Genomic DNA, 14,653 nt, shown 5'->3' with positions numbered 1-14,653 from the left:
TGGATGGGTGAGCATACGCCTCATGCCTGCCCATCTATGATTCAACGGAAGGCGCAATAAAAACCCTTTTCTTTTCATTGAACAAAAAGATTCTATATTGAGCGAGACTCCATCATGATTGTATTCTTTTATGGGTCCCATAGCGTCACTTTCTTGATCTGCCCCCAAGTCAACCAATTACTCAATAGGTGGAACCTTTGGCCAAAATGGGATTGTGCTTCGTCAAGCCTTCTCTTTATTGTCTTGCGTGGCAAAAGGTTTTAAGATCGCCTCCCATAGCAAACCCTATCTTGCCAGTATTCATCTTCAAGGACCATTCCTATATAATCTTTTCTACTAGATTGTAGTCAGTGAGTTTGATAAGCTTGTCTTTGCAATTGGACTTAAGCTCTGGGATCTTGGTTTTCCCCAATTCTCGTGTCTTCCTTCATATGTTTTTTTTCCTTCCTCAAAGCTATGACATCATCCAAAATCCTAAACAAACAATCCTTGGGTGAATTTTTACAAGAAGGTTGTGGTTAGACTTCTAAAATAATAGGTTTTAACCTAGTTTTTCAGCAATTTCATTTTCAATCTTTGTATTTTTATGATTCTTCTCTTAAGAATTATAATTTTTTAAGATTGCTTTATAGTGAACAAAACATTGCTTAGGCGAGCACCTAACTTGGCTAGGATCTCTAATGCTTAGGCTAGCCCTTAGGTGGTTGCTAGACTCTAGGCGGTCATTTAGGCCTTATGGTGATGGCCTAGGCATGTACAAATATACATAAAAAGTAGAAGATAGTGAAATCGTAAATACGTAATCTATTACATGCCCGTTACAATCACAGTTAATGAAGTGAATATAATAATTTCCACTAGTTGGATGTAATTACCTTGCATATATATGATTGCAGTCAGTGTGAAGGGAAACCATAAGTGGGATAAGGATGGTGATTTAACATTGGGTCTCGTGGAAAAGGCTAGTGGTCTAATAAGCAATGAGCTCAAAATGCTAGATCAGGGTCACAAAGAGGGAAGCTTGCAAAGTTTGGTTGATTAAGATGAACAAACTGATCCATTGTTTGGTTCTGATTCTTGGGAGATAGATGAGAATATGAATAGTCGAATACAAAGAGGAAGGTGATGACTAATCTCAGCCTGAGAATGATAATGTTTAGAGGAAGTCGATCAATTTATGTATTTGATAACTAATTTACTGGATTGGGGACTTAAGTTGACGGGGACATCAAAGCTTGAATAATAGATTTTAGGCTTTATGTTTATGTTTTTGGGGTTTATTTTGTGTTTTATTAGCCAATGATCTTAGTATAATATTTATGGGATGTTTAGTAACTTTAGTTTGTCTTTTATTTAAGTTTATTAGGGTTGAAAAATTAGTAGAGAAAGTTCGGAATTGGTTTATTTCTTTGGTATTTTAGTTTGATTAAGATTCTTGGATTTATTTTCTTTATATATAGATTGTATTAGGATTTTTTTATTTATGAAGAGAATGAATGGAATAAACAAAATTACAGTTATTGCTTGGATGTTGGTGCATTCAACGTGGTTGATGCCATGGAAATCATTGGGGTGATTCCAAGGTAAATATCAATTTTTTTTTTCTTTATTCATCTTCAATCCATAAATTTCTACATTTTTTTTTTTTGTTTATTTGTGAGAATCAAGAAATCATTAAGAACCCTTAATCCTTTCCCCTTTCCTTAATCTTTATCCAACCCTAACCAAAATATCATAATTTACAAAACTTTGCATTTGGACCCTTTTCCTATTAACACTCAAATCCTTTTGGGTTTACCCTATCGTAGCCTAAATCTTTAATTCTACCCCAATCCAGATTTCTCTAATCCCCTTATTTTCATCTTCTTCCCTCATTGTCCTTCTGGTATCTAGGTGTATGTTTTGTAATTTCCATTTTTTTTCTCCTTGATATATATCTATATATCTATATATCTATATATAATATATATATCTATATTCTATATATTATATATCTATATATATATATTATATATATATATATATATATATATATATATATATAATATATGGGTGGGGTTCCTACGACACACATTGCGACACAGTGTTTTGTCTTATATGGGCAAAAATGTTTGGAATGGGCTGATTTTTTGTGAGGATGATCTCTATGGTGAGGAGATCATCCTTACCAAAAATCAGCTCATTATGAAACTTCTAGCCCTATGTTTAGAAGTTGAAAAATTTTAGACCGTCCAATTTTTGTAAATCAATTTTGATGGGGTTAGAAGTTTTGGAATGGGATGATTTTTTGCATGGATGATCCCCTCATCACGGAGATCATCCTCACAAAAAAATCAGCCCATTCCAAACCTTTTTGCCCATATAAGACAAAAACGGTGTGGCAATGTGTGTCGTAGGAACCCCACCCTATATATATTGTTAGAAGATTATGTTTTATATATATATTCTTAAATATATTGTTAGAAGATTATGTTAAGAAGAGATGGAGGAAACTAGAGAAGAGAGATTAGTAGGTCACTCCCAATAGGGTTCAACCTCTCTTTTATATTAAAAACATGTGGTTGGTAGTGTGGGCTTAAGTATTGGGCTCACACGACATTAAATAAGAACTCTAACACACCCCCTCAAGTTGGATCGTACAAATTTGATATGCCCAACTTGGTACAAAAAGTAAAAAAAAAAACTCATAGACAATGATTTTGTGAGAAGATCTCCCAATTGATTTTCTGACTTGATATAGGGAATATATATCTTCTTAGTCATTACCATATCATGAATAAAGTGGCAATCAACCTCAATGTGCTTTGTTCTATTACTAGCTATATAACTAGCAACTTGGTTATCATAATACATAGATATATGGTAGTAGCTTCAATCCCTATCTCCTTTAGAAGACTCTGAAGCCAAAACATCTCACATGCAACATGTGCTATCGCCTTATATTTTACTTTAGCGCTAGAATGAGGTACAACTTGCTATTTTTTACTTACTACGTTAAGTCATCAAATTACCTCTCACGAAGGTACAACACCTAGAAGTATATCTACAATTAGTCCGGTTCCTTGCCCAATCAACATCTGAGAAGCCAATAATGGATATACTAGGTGAAAGTTTGTTTAATAATCCTTTGCTTGGCTTAAATACCCCAGTATCCTAAACACAACATCCCAATGAGTTTGTCTCGGAGCATACATAAATTTGCTAATTACTCTCACAACAAAAGTAATATCTAAGCGAGTGACAGTCAGGTAGATTAGTTTGCCCACTAACTTACGGTAATGCCTTACATCAAGATGGATCTCCCCCTGTTCAGCATCAAGCTTAGTAGTGGGATCTATTGGAGTACCTGTTGGTTTAGAACCCAGAATACCAGCCTCAAATAACATATCTAGAACATACTTTCTCGAAGACAAGCTAATACCTTCTTTGGAGTGAGCTACTTCAATACCCAAGAAGTAGCAAAGAAGACCCAAGTCTTTAGTGTGAATTGTTAGGCTAAATGAGTTTTCAAATTTTAGATACCACTAGGATCACTTTTAGTGATGATGATATCATCTATATAAACTATCAATACAAACATTTCACCAAAAGAGTGTCTCACAAACACTGCATGATCAATAGTAGATCTAGCAAATTCATAGCCGATGACAATTGAGCCAAATTTATCAAACTAAGCTCTAGGCAACTGTTTCAGCCCATAGATTGCCTTCTGTAGGTGACACACACTAGTCCAGTCTTACCAGAGGCAACATATCTAGGTCGCTGCTCCATATATTCCTCCACCTGCAAGTCTCCATGCATTTTTAATATCCAACTGATACAAGGGCCCAACATAGTACACTGCAACCAAAAAAGAACTCTAACAAGTATTGGGCTTTATACACCCATCTACACCCCACAACCTGCTTCCTAGGTAGAAGCGGAGATAAATCCCATGTATGATTAATGATGAATGGTTGAAATCTCCTCATCCATAGCTAGTTTGCACCTAGAGGAGGACAATGCTTGTGTATAGGAAATAGGAACAAAATAATAGACAAGGAAAGTGCAAACTAGAGAAATGAATGTGACATTTGAAGAAAAGGCACAAAATCAGCAATTCGGTACTTAGTGCAAGATCTAGTACCTTTCTACCTTCCAAAAAAAAAAAAAAAAGATCTAGTACCTTTCCTTAAAGTAATAGGAAGATCACTAGAGATAGAAGTATAGATGCTGGTGGATGTGGAAGAACTTGAAGTGATGCTGATGATGGATCTAGGGCTGGTAGAGAAGATGAAGGTGCTTGGAAACGAGTGTGTTGATATACTTGAAGATGCACAGTGGAAGGGTCACCTGCATGAAGAATTATAAGAACAGGAGAGTAGGAGACTGTAAGAGACAACTCCCGCTGATGAGAAAACACAACATTTAAGTTGAATGAGGCACCAACAAAAGAAAAAATAAGGTTTAGAATCAAAGAATGTCACTTTAACACTTACATAATAACGTTGAGTGACAGGACAATAACACCTATACCTTTTTTGTGTACGAGAGTAATCCAGAAAGACACATTTGATGGATTTTGGGAAAGTTTATCCAACCCAGGCTCAAATGAGTGGACAAAGCAAACACAACAAAAATTGTAGGAGCAATAACAAAATGACGAACTTGAGGATAAACCAGAGAGAAAGGTGATTGACCATTTAAAATTGATGTTGATATGCGATTAATAAGATGACAAGCTGTGAGGACAACATCACCCCAATAAGGCTTAGGTATATGTATTTAAAACATAATGGTGTAAGCAACATCAAGTAAATGGCGATATTTTCGCTCAGGAAAACCATTCTGTTGAGAAATATTAACACAATTGGTCTGATGAATAATGCCATTATCTGAATAAAAAGATTGAATATAAGATTGCATGTATTCAAATGCCATTATCAAAACAGATAATTTTCACAAATTTAACAAATTGGACTGAAATTTCTTTATAAAAAGTAAACAAAACACGAGGTAATTCAGTATGATCTTTCATACGAGAATAACCATCTACAAATATCACAAAGTGTTGAAAATTAGATAACTTTTTATTCTTAACGGACTCTAAATATCCGTATAAAGTATTTCAAGAAGACTAGATTGATTACTCCGTAGTATGATTAGGAAAAGAACTACGGTGGTGCTTGCCCGATTGGCAAGCTTCACATTCTAAAATTGACACTAGACTCAACTTAGGAATGACAAGACGTAAATTAGACAAAGACACATGACCCAACCGATAGTGCCACTGAAGGGGTGAAACTAAAGCACTCAAGGTAAAAGCAGGCGCATCACATATTAAATAATATAATCCATCTTTCTCATGCCTCAAACCAATCATCTTCCTCGTTTTGAGATCCTAAAGATACAGTAAGAAGGGAAGAAGGTTGTAGAGCATCGCAATGATTTTGTAAGCTGACTAACATAAAGTAGATTAAAAAGAAAATCAAGGACCAAAAGAGTGGAAGATAAAGGAAGAGATAATTTGGGAAAAACATCACCTTTCCCAATTACATTATGAGTGGACCCATCGATTATTACAATGTGAGAATTAAGAGAATGAAAATCAGAAAAGAAACGAGATATACCATACATGTAGGCACTAGCTCTTGAATTGATAATCCAAGATGAGGGAGACTTGGCAGCCATAAATGTGGGATTACCTGAAGTAGTTGTGGGTGGAGTAGGTTTTGCAATCAAGGTAATCAATTTTTGAAGAATCTCTTCCAATTGTGTGGTTAGATCGGAAGATGTAGTTTTAGATGTAGTATGAGAAGTGGAATCAATGGAACTTTGAGGAGGTTCCTTTTAAGCATGATTAAGCCCAAACATGTTTACCCCATTTATACCAACAAAATTGTTCAGTGTAGTAATTGAGCCATAATAGGTATATTTCAAATCACCACCACGGACACCTTCATGACCCCTATGGCCTCCTCTACCAACGCCATCAGAAATCCTCAATTTGCCATCCAGGGAGGAGTAAATTGAAAACTCGCACAAAGATAAAAAAAAAAAAAAATTAAAAAAATCTCAAAAAAATATAGAGTATCCCTAGGGATATTCTATGAAATGCTATTAGGGTTGAGAGGCCAAGGAAACAACGATTGAAATAAAATCGGAAAACCAAAAAACAATTGAAAAATCATACGAGATGGAATGCATAATTTATTCATTCTTTATTAATGCTTCAATTTATTTCAGCGTCATTTCTTGTAAAAAAAATTCATGGTAATTTTGTGTCCTATAATTGGTATGGAAGATCATTGCTTGTTTGTAGATTATTTTCTAAGGTTGTGCAAGTGACTTTTGTCAGGAGTGAAGGGGGTATCATCTATTTACCAGATCTTGTTTAGTATAAAACAGTGGTTAATATTAATAGAATTTGCAATATCATATGCTAATTTAATTGAGGCAAGCTTTTGTAGGTGTTGGTCCCAAATAACCTTCCCTCATGTTGCTCACATACCCGCCTCACATGTTGCTCACACCAAATATTTCCATGTGGCACATCGTTTGGCCCACTAGTCCCTTGAATGATATTATTGTTGAATCAATGTTTGGCTCATAGTGCCTGATGGGTGTTTCCTAGTCATTGGATTTGAGCATATCTTTATGTTAGTGGGTTGAACCCAATGTCTTACAATCATGGGCCAGTCCACGAAGCCCATGATAAATAAGTGATCAAATCCAACAGCTAGGAATCACTTATTTGGCATATTTTTGGGCTGTGGGTTGGTCTCTGAGTGATGCAAAAATTCATGGGGTCAGTGGACCAATATGCCACGTGGCAATATTTACCTTGATCGTCACACTAGCTATGTATTTGTACAAGCAGCTTAGTATTTCTATAGTTTAGATTCCTTCAAAGAAACATTAAAGAAAATGTCCATAGCATAATTCTCTTTGCTTTGTAAAAGAAGCGAAACACAAATTAGGTCGAAAGAAAAAAAGAAAACTTTTTCTTCCTCTAAGAAGCCGTGTTTCAAGGGAGAGAGAATTCAACATTAACTATAGAAAAAGGTTCGTTTGTCTTTGTTTTTCGGTGCTATTGCATCTAGGAGACGTGTTGTGAATGAAGTAGCTGATTGCGAAACCTTAGCACTAGTTATTTTCTAATGGAACTTTAGACCTTTTTGTACAATGAATGCTCTCAACCCCAATCTTTTGTACCTTTTCTTCACTTAAATCTTCTTTGTTTTTGGTTGGTTGTCGTTCCTCTTGTACTATTTGTTGGTTACCTTGACCACTTTTAATACAATTCGCTTTTATGGTTCAAAAAAAAAAAAAAAAAATCCACTTTCATCACTTTATTAGAGAAAAAAAAGTTCTCCATTGGAAATGTTGTTCTTTTTCTTATACCCTCGTTAGATTTTTTTTTTGTTGTTGAAAGGTAATACCCTCGTTAGATCGATAATTCTTGCCTAAATCTACTTCGTAATTTTTGCGGTTACTTATTTGCTTGAATCAATTAATTTGCATGAGTAGTTTGGTATTCATTTTCATTTTAAATTCATGTAACTACCTGTGCAGGCTGATACGGTGGATGGTTTGCTGCATTCCTTGGGTCTTGAAAAATATCTTATCACATTTCAAGCGGAGGAAGTATGCGATTTTTGAATGGTTGCTTCTATTGTTACAATATCTTTAATGGAACATCTTGTATTTAGTTTAACATCTCGTATCACTTCTACAGATTGACATGACTGCTCTGATGCACATGAATGACGAGGATCTGAAGGCCTTGGGAATTCCAATGGTAAGCTCAGCAAAACTCTTCTATTTTTTTTGTAGGTCCTGTTTTTCTAGAGCTTGGGTATGATAAATAACTAAATTTGAGAAGTGCCAACTTAGCTAAGTGATAAAACGTGTGGAGTGTTGTTCCCACGTCCTAGGTTCAAATAAAATAATTTTAGAAATGTAATTCTCAAGTTTCATTAATAAGAGCTTGATAGATGTACGTAAGACTTAAAACGTAAATAGACATAAACGCCCTTACATAGAATTAAAATAAGCTAACTACATTATTTCCAATACTCTCCCTCAAGCTTGAGGAAATATATAAACTAAACCCAGCTTGACAAGATGAGAGTTAGTGACAGAAGGACCGACAGACTTCGTAAGTATATCAACAAATTATTTTGAAGAAGGTACAAAGACTATCTATAGAGCACCATAGCGAACTTTCTCCTTAATAAAGTGAACATCAACTCTATATATTTGGTTCTCTCATAAATGATTGAATTAGAGTCAAACATGATGGTAGACTTGTTGTCGCAAAACAACGTAGAAGGGCCAGAGATCGGAAAATCGAGCTCCATTAGGAAAGATCTAATCTAAATAAGCTTGCAAATGCCAAGGGCCATACTACGATACTCAGCTTCAACGGAAAAGCTGGAAACCGCACTTTGTTTCTTACTTTTCCATGAGATCAGGTTACCACCATGGAAAGTAAAGAACCCAGAGGTAGATCTCTTATCTGTAAGAGAACCAACATAATCTGCATCAGTGAAGTAGGACAAATGTGGTTGAGTAGTGGAGGAGTAGAAAAGTCTAAGACTAGGAAGAAACTTGAAGTACCGAAGAATATTATAAACTGCATCAAGATGAGAAGTGTGTGGACATGTATGAACTGACTAATCGCAATGGTCAAGTCCGGTCTTGTGTTAGATAAATTAGGCGGCTTACAAGTCTCTAATAAAAAGAAAGATCAAGTAATAAATTACTAACTTTGGCATGAAGACGATAATTCTGATCCATAGGGGAGGAGGCAGAACGACACCCAAACATCTCAGTGTCCTGAAGGAGATCTAGTGTGTATTTGCGTTGAGATAGCGAAATACCATGATGAAAGTGGGTCACTTCTATCCCCAAGAAGTATTTGAGGGAACTCAAATCCTTAACCTCAAACACAACCCATTTTTACCTTGTCAATTTACTGTGTAACAAAACAAGTATGATTTGAATGGCATCTAGAAAACTCCATAGATAAAATGACCTTAGAGAAACGTTGAAATCAGGTTCGTAGAGACTACTTCAGACTATACCAAGATTTGAGAAGATGACATACTTTTTTTAGAATATTCCCTCTGAAGACGAAACTTGGGAGGGGTGTCCATATAGATAACCTCAGTTAGATCCCCATTCAGAAATGCATTTTTCACATCAAGCTGGTGAAGAGATCAGGAATGACCAGCTACTAAAGAGATGAGGATGCGGGTTGTAGAGAGTTTAGCTATAGGAGCAAATGTAGCACCAAACTAGAGTTTACGTAAATCCTTTAGCGACTAGGCGGGTTTTGTATTGATTAATAGTGCCATCCACGAGATACTTGACGGTGAACACCCATTTATAATCAACAGTCTGTTCCTTAGATGGTAGATAAACCAGTTCCCAGGTGATTTTTCTGCAAAGCATTCATCTTAGCAGTCATGGTTCCAGTCCACTTAGGATCTCACAAAGCCTCTAATAGATTGAGGAACTTGAATGGAATCACTAGCAACAAAGTAGGCTTGATAAGGAGAAATTCCTTGATAAGAAACAAATTAGGTAATAGGGTGATTAGTAACACACCCTCACTTACCTTTGCGAAGTGCAATAAGTAAGTGAGTTAGAAATGGAAGGAATAGGTGTTAGAGTAGAAGAGGATATACCTAAGTCCAAGGATAAGGTTGGCAAGTCTGGTGAGAGGCGAAGGTGACAAGTGTAGACCTTAAGAGGTGGCAAAGAAGAAGATGGATTCGGTAAAAGGAGAAGAGTTTTGCAAAGAAGATGAAGGTGGAGAGAAAACTAGATAAGGTAGCATTATAAAAGAACGATCCTGCAAAGATGTACGAAAAAAAGGAACATTTAAAAAAAATGTTACATCCAGATAATGAATTACACGATGAAATAGGGAGTCATAACAACGATATCCCTTTGACATAGATGAGTAACCCAAGAAAACACAATGAATGGCTTTTTCATCTAATTTCGTGTGCTAAGGAGTCCTATCCTAAATAAAACAAGTACATCCAAAGACTGGGTGTAATGGGGAAGAGAGTGCTATCAGGTCGAAGAACATGAAAAGGCACTTGTCCCCCTAAAGTGCGACTAGGAATGCGGTTAAGGAAAAAGGTCGCAGTGAGGATTGTCATATTCCAATATAACTTGGGAACATTCATACTTCGAAGAAGACAACGAACAATGTTCATGAGGTGACGATTCTTGCGTTCTACCACCCCGTTTAGTTCAGGAGTGTGGGGACAAGTTAACTGATGAAGTATACCATGCTGTTCATGTAGGTGAGATTGAATCCCATCAGAAATGTATTCTCCTCCGTTATCAGGCCTAAGAGATTTAACTGTGATGTTGTATTGGGTTTGAATCATTTAAAGTAAATTAATAAAAATGTGGAGTACCTCAGAGCGAGAACGCATCAAATAAACCCAAGTACAATAAGAATAGTTATCAATAAATGTAACAAAATATACCTATGACCATTAAAAGTAGTAACATGAGAAGATCCTCACACATCAAAATGAATTAAATCAAACATTTTATTAAATCGATGCATGTGAGGAATATAAACGTTATGTGTGTTTAGAAGTTTTAATATAAGAAATAAAGAACATAAATGCTGGAAATTAGTATGTCCTAAGTGAGCATGCCATAAATCTAGGGTCTAAGAAGAAAAAATATGACTTCCGGAGAGTGGAAGCACAAACGTTGGAGCCGCAGTAGGTTGAGATCCAAACAAGTATCTTTCTCATACCCCTTGCCAAAATTCCTTCTCGAGGTCAGGTCCTAAAAAGTACAGTGAGCTAGAAAAAATGTTACAGAGCAATTTAGAGATTTAGTAATACTACTCATAGACAAAAGGTTAAAAGATAAGAACATGAAGCACAATGTTAAGTGAAAAATCAGAAGATAAGGGGATGGTACTTTTACTAAGGATAAGAGTAAGGGACCCATTAACAAGGTAAACCTCCTTGTTAGACTCACCGGTCATATGATCAGAGCCACCGGAATCAATTATCAAAGTCAGAGCAGTAAAGCCAACCTAAGTAACATGGAATGCAAAAGATGTAACTAGAAGCGTAATAATTGATGTCACAGTTGAGGATTAGTGAGTATGAGCATGGATTTGATTCCGTAATTTGAGTTTGAAGTTGTCATAGATCAATAGTGCCAATGGGAGCAAAAGTATCAGTAAGACGAATTGATGATGACTCCATAGTTGCAGCGCGGGGAATAGATTGTTTCAAAGGAGCGGCAAATGATCGCAACAAATGGGGATAGAGCTGGAAGCAGTAGGCTTATGGTCAGTCTTCCCACAATGGCTGCAAGTAGGGCCACTCCTTTTACCAAGGCCACGGTCACAGCCTCCACGACTTCTATTCCTAGATCCCTGAGTACGAGAGTTAGAAAAACCTGAATTGGCTCCTAAGGCCATCTGATCTGTAGTTAGAGCAGAGATAATACCAAGAGTCTGGGTCTGAGAGGGAACTACACAGTGATGACACTCATCACTATCAATGGTCGCAAATGTTTAAAATAAAAAAAAGGTAATGAGGTGGTGCTACGGATTTGGGTTCAAAGTGCCTGAAACTCGGGACATTAACCCATGAGGAACTGGTATGTCTGATGTCAAGCAATCCTTATAGCCACATACCGGGTTGCCTCTACAGACAACTCAGATGTTGACTTATATTGAAAAAGCTCCTCCTAACGAGACTGAAGGAATGCAACGTAATTAGCTATACTTTGAGTCCTTTGGGTAGCTTGGGTGATGTTTCGATAAAGTTCGTAGATCTTCGAATCATTCCGAGCATGAGCATGTCTGAGTGAGGGTTGACCACGACGAAGAGACTGTCTCAAGATACATGAACATGGTGTAGATATGCTGCTCCATGGAGTTAAAGATCCATTTAAGGAAGGTGCAGTTGTTAATTTCCCATTGTTCGATTTTTGGATCAGTAAGAGATGGTTTATTAATGGTGCCCAAAAGCCATCCAGATTTTCTTTTACTCCCCAAATAAAGTCGAACTGACTGATACCAAGGTTGGAAGTTCTGACCATCTAATAGGGTACTAGTAATGTGTTGGGTTGAGAGGTTTGTTCTAAGATTGATAGAGTCTTTGGTTTCTTGATGTGATGCCATTGTTGCTGTGGGATGTTGCTGCTGTCGTAGGTCACAAAAAAACGAAATCTGTTGTTACTATTGTCAGGCATACATACAACACTTCTGCTGTTATTGTAGGTCCAGAGAATCAAGTTATTGCTGTTCAAGTTCAGAAACAGCAACCTGCTATTGTCGTAGATCCAAAAACAACAATCTGTTGTTGTCGCTGTTGTCGTAAGGTTCAAAAACAACAACCTGTTGTTGTCGTAGGTCCAAAAACGACGACTTGTGGCTGGTGTAGGTCCCTACAAAAGTTTTGTAGGACAGCAAGGGTAGAACAAAAGGACCCTATCAAAGGGCAGAAAAATACAAAGCCCATAATTGTAGCATGTGAAGAAAATAAGAAAAGAATCCTATCGCAACATGCAATAAAAGAATCAGGAAAATAAAAGAAGGCCTTGAAGGGGGAGACCTTTTAACGAAGTTTCGACTAGGTTATTAGGTCTCAAGATCTAGTGATGTTGGGAATAGAGGAGAAGAGAATGGATTCAAGGTTTCAAGAGGAATCAAAGGGAAGAACCCAAAGAGAGTTTGGGATGTCCTCTATAGCTCTGATACCAAGAAGAATTTTAGAAAAGTAATTCTCAAATCTCGTTAATGAGAGCTTGATATATATATATATAGAAACCTAAAAGGTAAATAGACATAAGTGCCCTCAAATAGTATGAATAGACATAATACATAGAATTAAAATAAGCTAACTACATTATTTCCAATACAAACGACCTGAACCCAACTTCATTTACTAACCTCTAACCATACACCTATCCAAAAAATAAACGATAAATACCTAAATTACCAAAATTGTGCAAAAATATTGATGTTTAAACATTTTTAGTGCTGATAAAAGTTGTGAATACGTGAAGAGGATTTTTGAATAAGAAGCTTAAAAGAAAAGTTGATTTTGATGCTTAAACATCTTTTTAGTGCTGATATAGGTCGTGATTACGTGAAGAGGATTTTCTAATAAAAAGCAAAAGTCTAAAAGTATATGGTTTATTTGATTTAAAGGACAAATTGCTTTTGATTAATGAATTGAGTTTAGATTAGTGAAAATTTTATGTTTTGATACCGTGCAGGAATAGCTGATCAACATGGGTTCCTCAGTTTTGATATCAAAACAAGTTTATTTCTGCTACCATCCTTCAAATCGTTCATTTCAAATCATCGTCACGACGTCTAGTTTGTAAAAGAAAGCAATGTCAGTGCCAATCCTATCTCCCGGCACCATTCCCATCTTCCAGCACCATAATTACCATTAGCTACTATCAAACATAGCTGCTTGTCACTCATTATTTGTATCTTCTACTTCACTATCAAAAGATACATTGGTATCATTGTCAATTTACAACATAGCCACCACGCTTCCACTTGCCATTGAGATCATCACACATTAGCCAACCCTTATCTGGTGCCGTCTTTGGTGAAACATGACCGTTGTTGCCAATCACTCCAAACCCCTGAACATTCTTGAGATTCACTGCTTGTGCATGTGCGCATGTGGGGGTTGGTGGGTGGGTAGGAAGGGTGTGTGTGTTGCTTCAACAAGCCCATTCAATGGTCATTTTTTGCCTGCCTTTTCTCTCGACTTTTTTGGACCTGTGAAAGAAATTTATTGGGAATTCTTGGATGATGATTACATTTTTCCATTGGATTTATATAAATTGAAAAATCCACCAATATGGAAATACGATCAATCAATCTAATATTCTAATATACCTAATTGACGCAAATGTAGATCTTTAATATATGTGATGAGATACACCATGATCTCTTTCGACAATTCACTTATTTTCTTAATTTTTAATTGGGGTGTAGTAAGTAAAAGTTGGGGTTGCTAATAGCAGCTCTCAAATAAGCTCACATGATAATCGGTTTTTTTTTTTCCCCGCTATATAACCAGCTCTTTGGATATCATATTCTCGGAAGTGAAAGTAATAATTGTATTCCTAGGAATTTCCTTTTGTTCAAGTAAATGCAGGTTTTTACGACACCTTTCTTGTGTTTTTGGGAAAATTTTCATCCACTGCATTTGTTCTCTGCCAAACTTGGACTGAAATGTTTTAAATTGTGTGGTGCCTTCAGGGTCCCAGGAAGAAGATACTATTAGCCTTGGATTCTAGAGCCTAAAATTGCTGGTACATTTCCTGTTTTTGCAATTCTCTCTGGAAGTGAAGGTGGTGAACTGTACTGTACTGGTGCACAATTGCTGGTTGCCTATGTTTTAGCTGGTATGATTCTGGATGTGGTTTTGTCCTTCGGTTTATAATTATTTAGTATTTATTATTGGGAAAGTTTTGAATCGAACTGACGTGTGCATTAAACCAAAAGAAGATTGATGACTTGGGGTCGAAGAAATAATTTTAATTTAATGAATTTATTGTTTATATACTCTATATGCTGACCCTCTCATTGACAAATTGCTTTCAATTTCTTCTGTTCCTTACAGTAGGTCCGGATTTCATGTTT

The 14,653-nt window shown here is 36.3% G+C and overlaps 1 long non-coding RNA gene and 1 pseudogene across 1 annotated transcript; both read left to right on the top strand.

Annotated features, from left to right (window-relative positions):
- The window catches only part of LOC147382567 (putative xyloglucan glycosyltransferase 6 pseudogene), a 4,274-nt pseudogene extending 3,232 nt beyond the window's left edge, over positions 1 to 1,042 (top strand).
- A 6,489-nt stretch (positions 1,043 to 7,531) lies between these two features.
- On the top strand, positions 7,532 to 14,580 carry LOC147382566 (uncharacterized). The gene is made up of 3 exons (XR_015173576.1): positions 7,532 to 7,626; positions 7,718 to 7,780; positions 14,270 to 14,580. It is a non-coding gene; the product is annotated as an uncharacterized LOC147382566 (long non-coding RNA).
- The last annotated feature ends 73 nt before the right edge of the window (positions 14,581 to 14,653 follow it).

Source organism: Akebia trifoliata, chromosome 16 (genome assembly GCF_017979445.1).
Source record: "Akebia trifoliata isolate Shusen 1 chromosome 16, ASM1797944v1, whole genome shotgun sequence".
Lineage (NCBI taxonomy): Eukaryota > Viridiplantae > Streptophyta > Magnoliopsida > Ranunculales > Lardizabalaceae > Akebia > Akebia trifoliata.
This window is presented reverse-complemented; position numbering and strand designations above follow the sequence as displayed.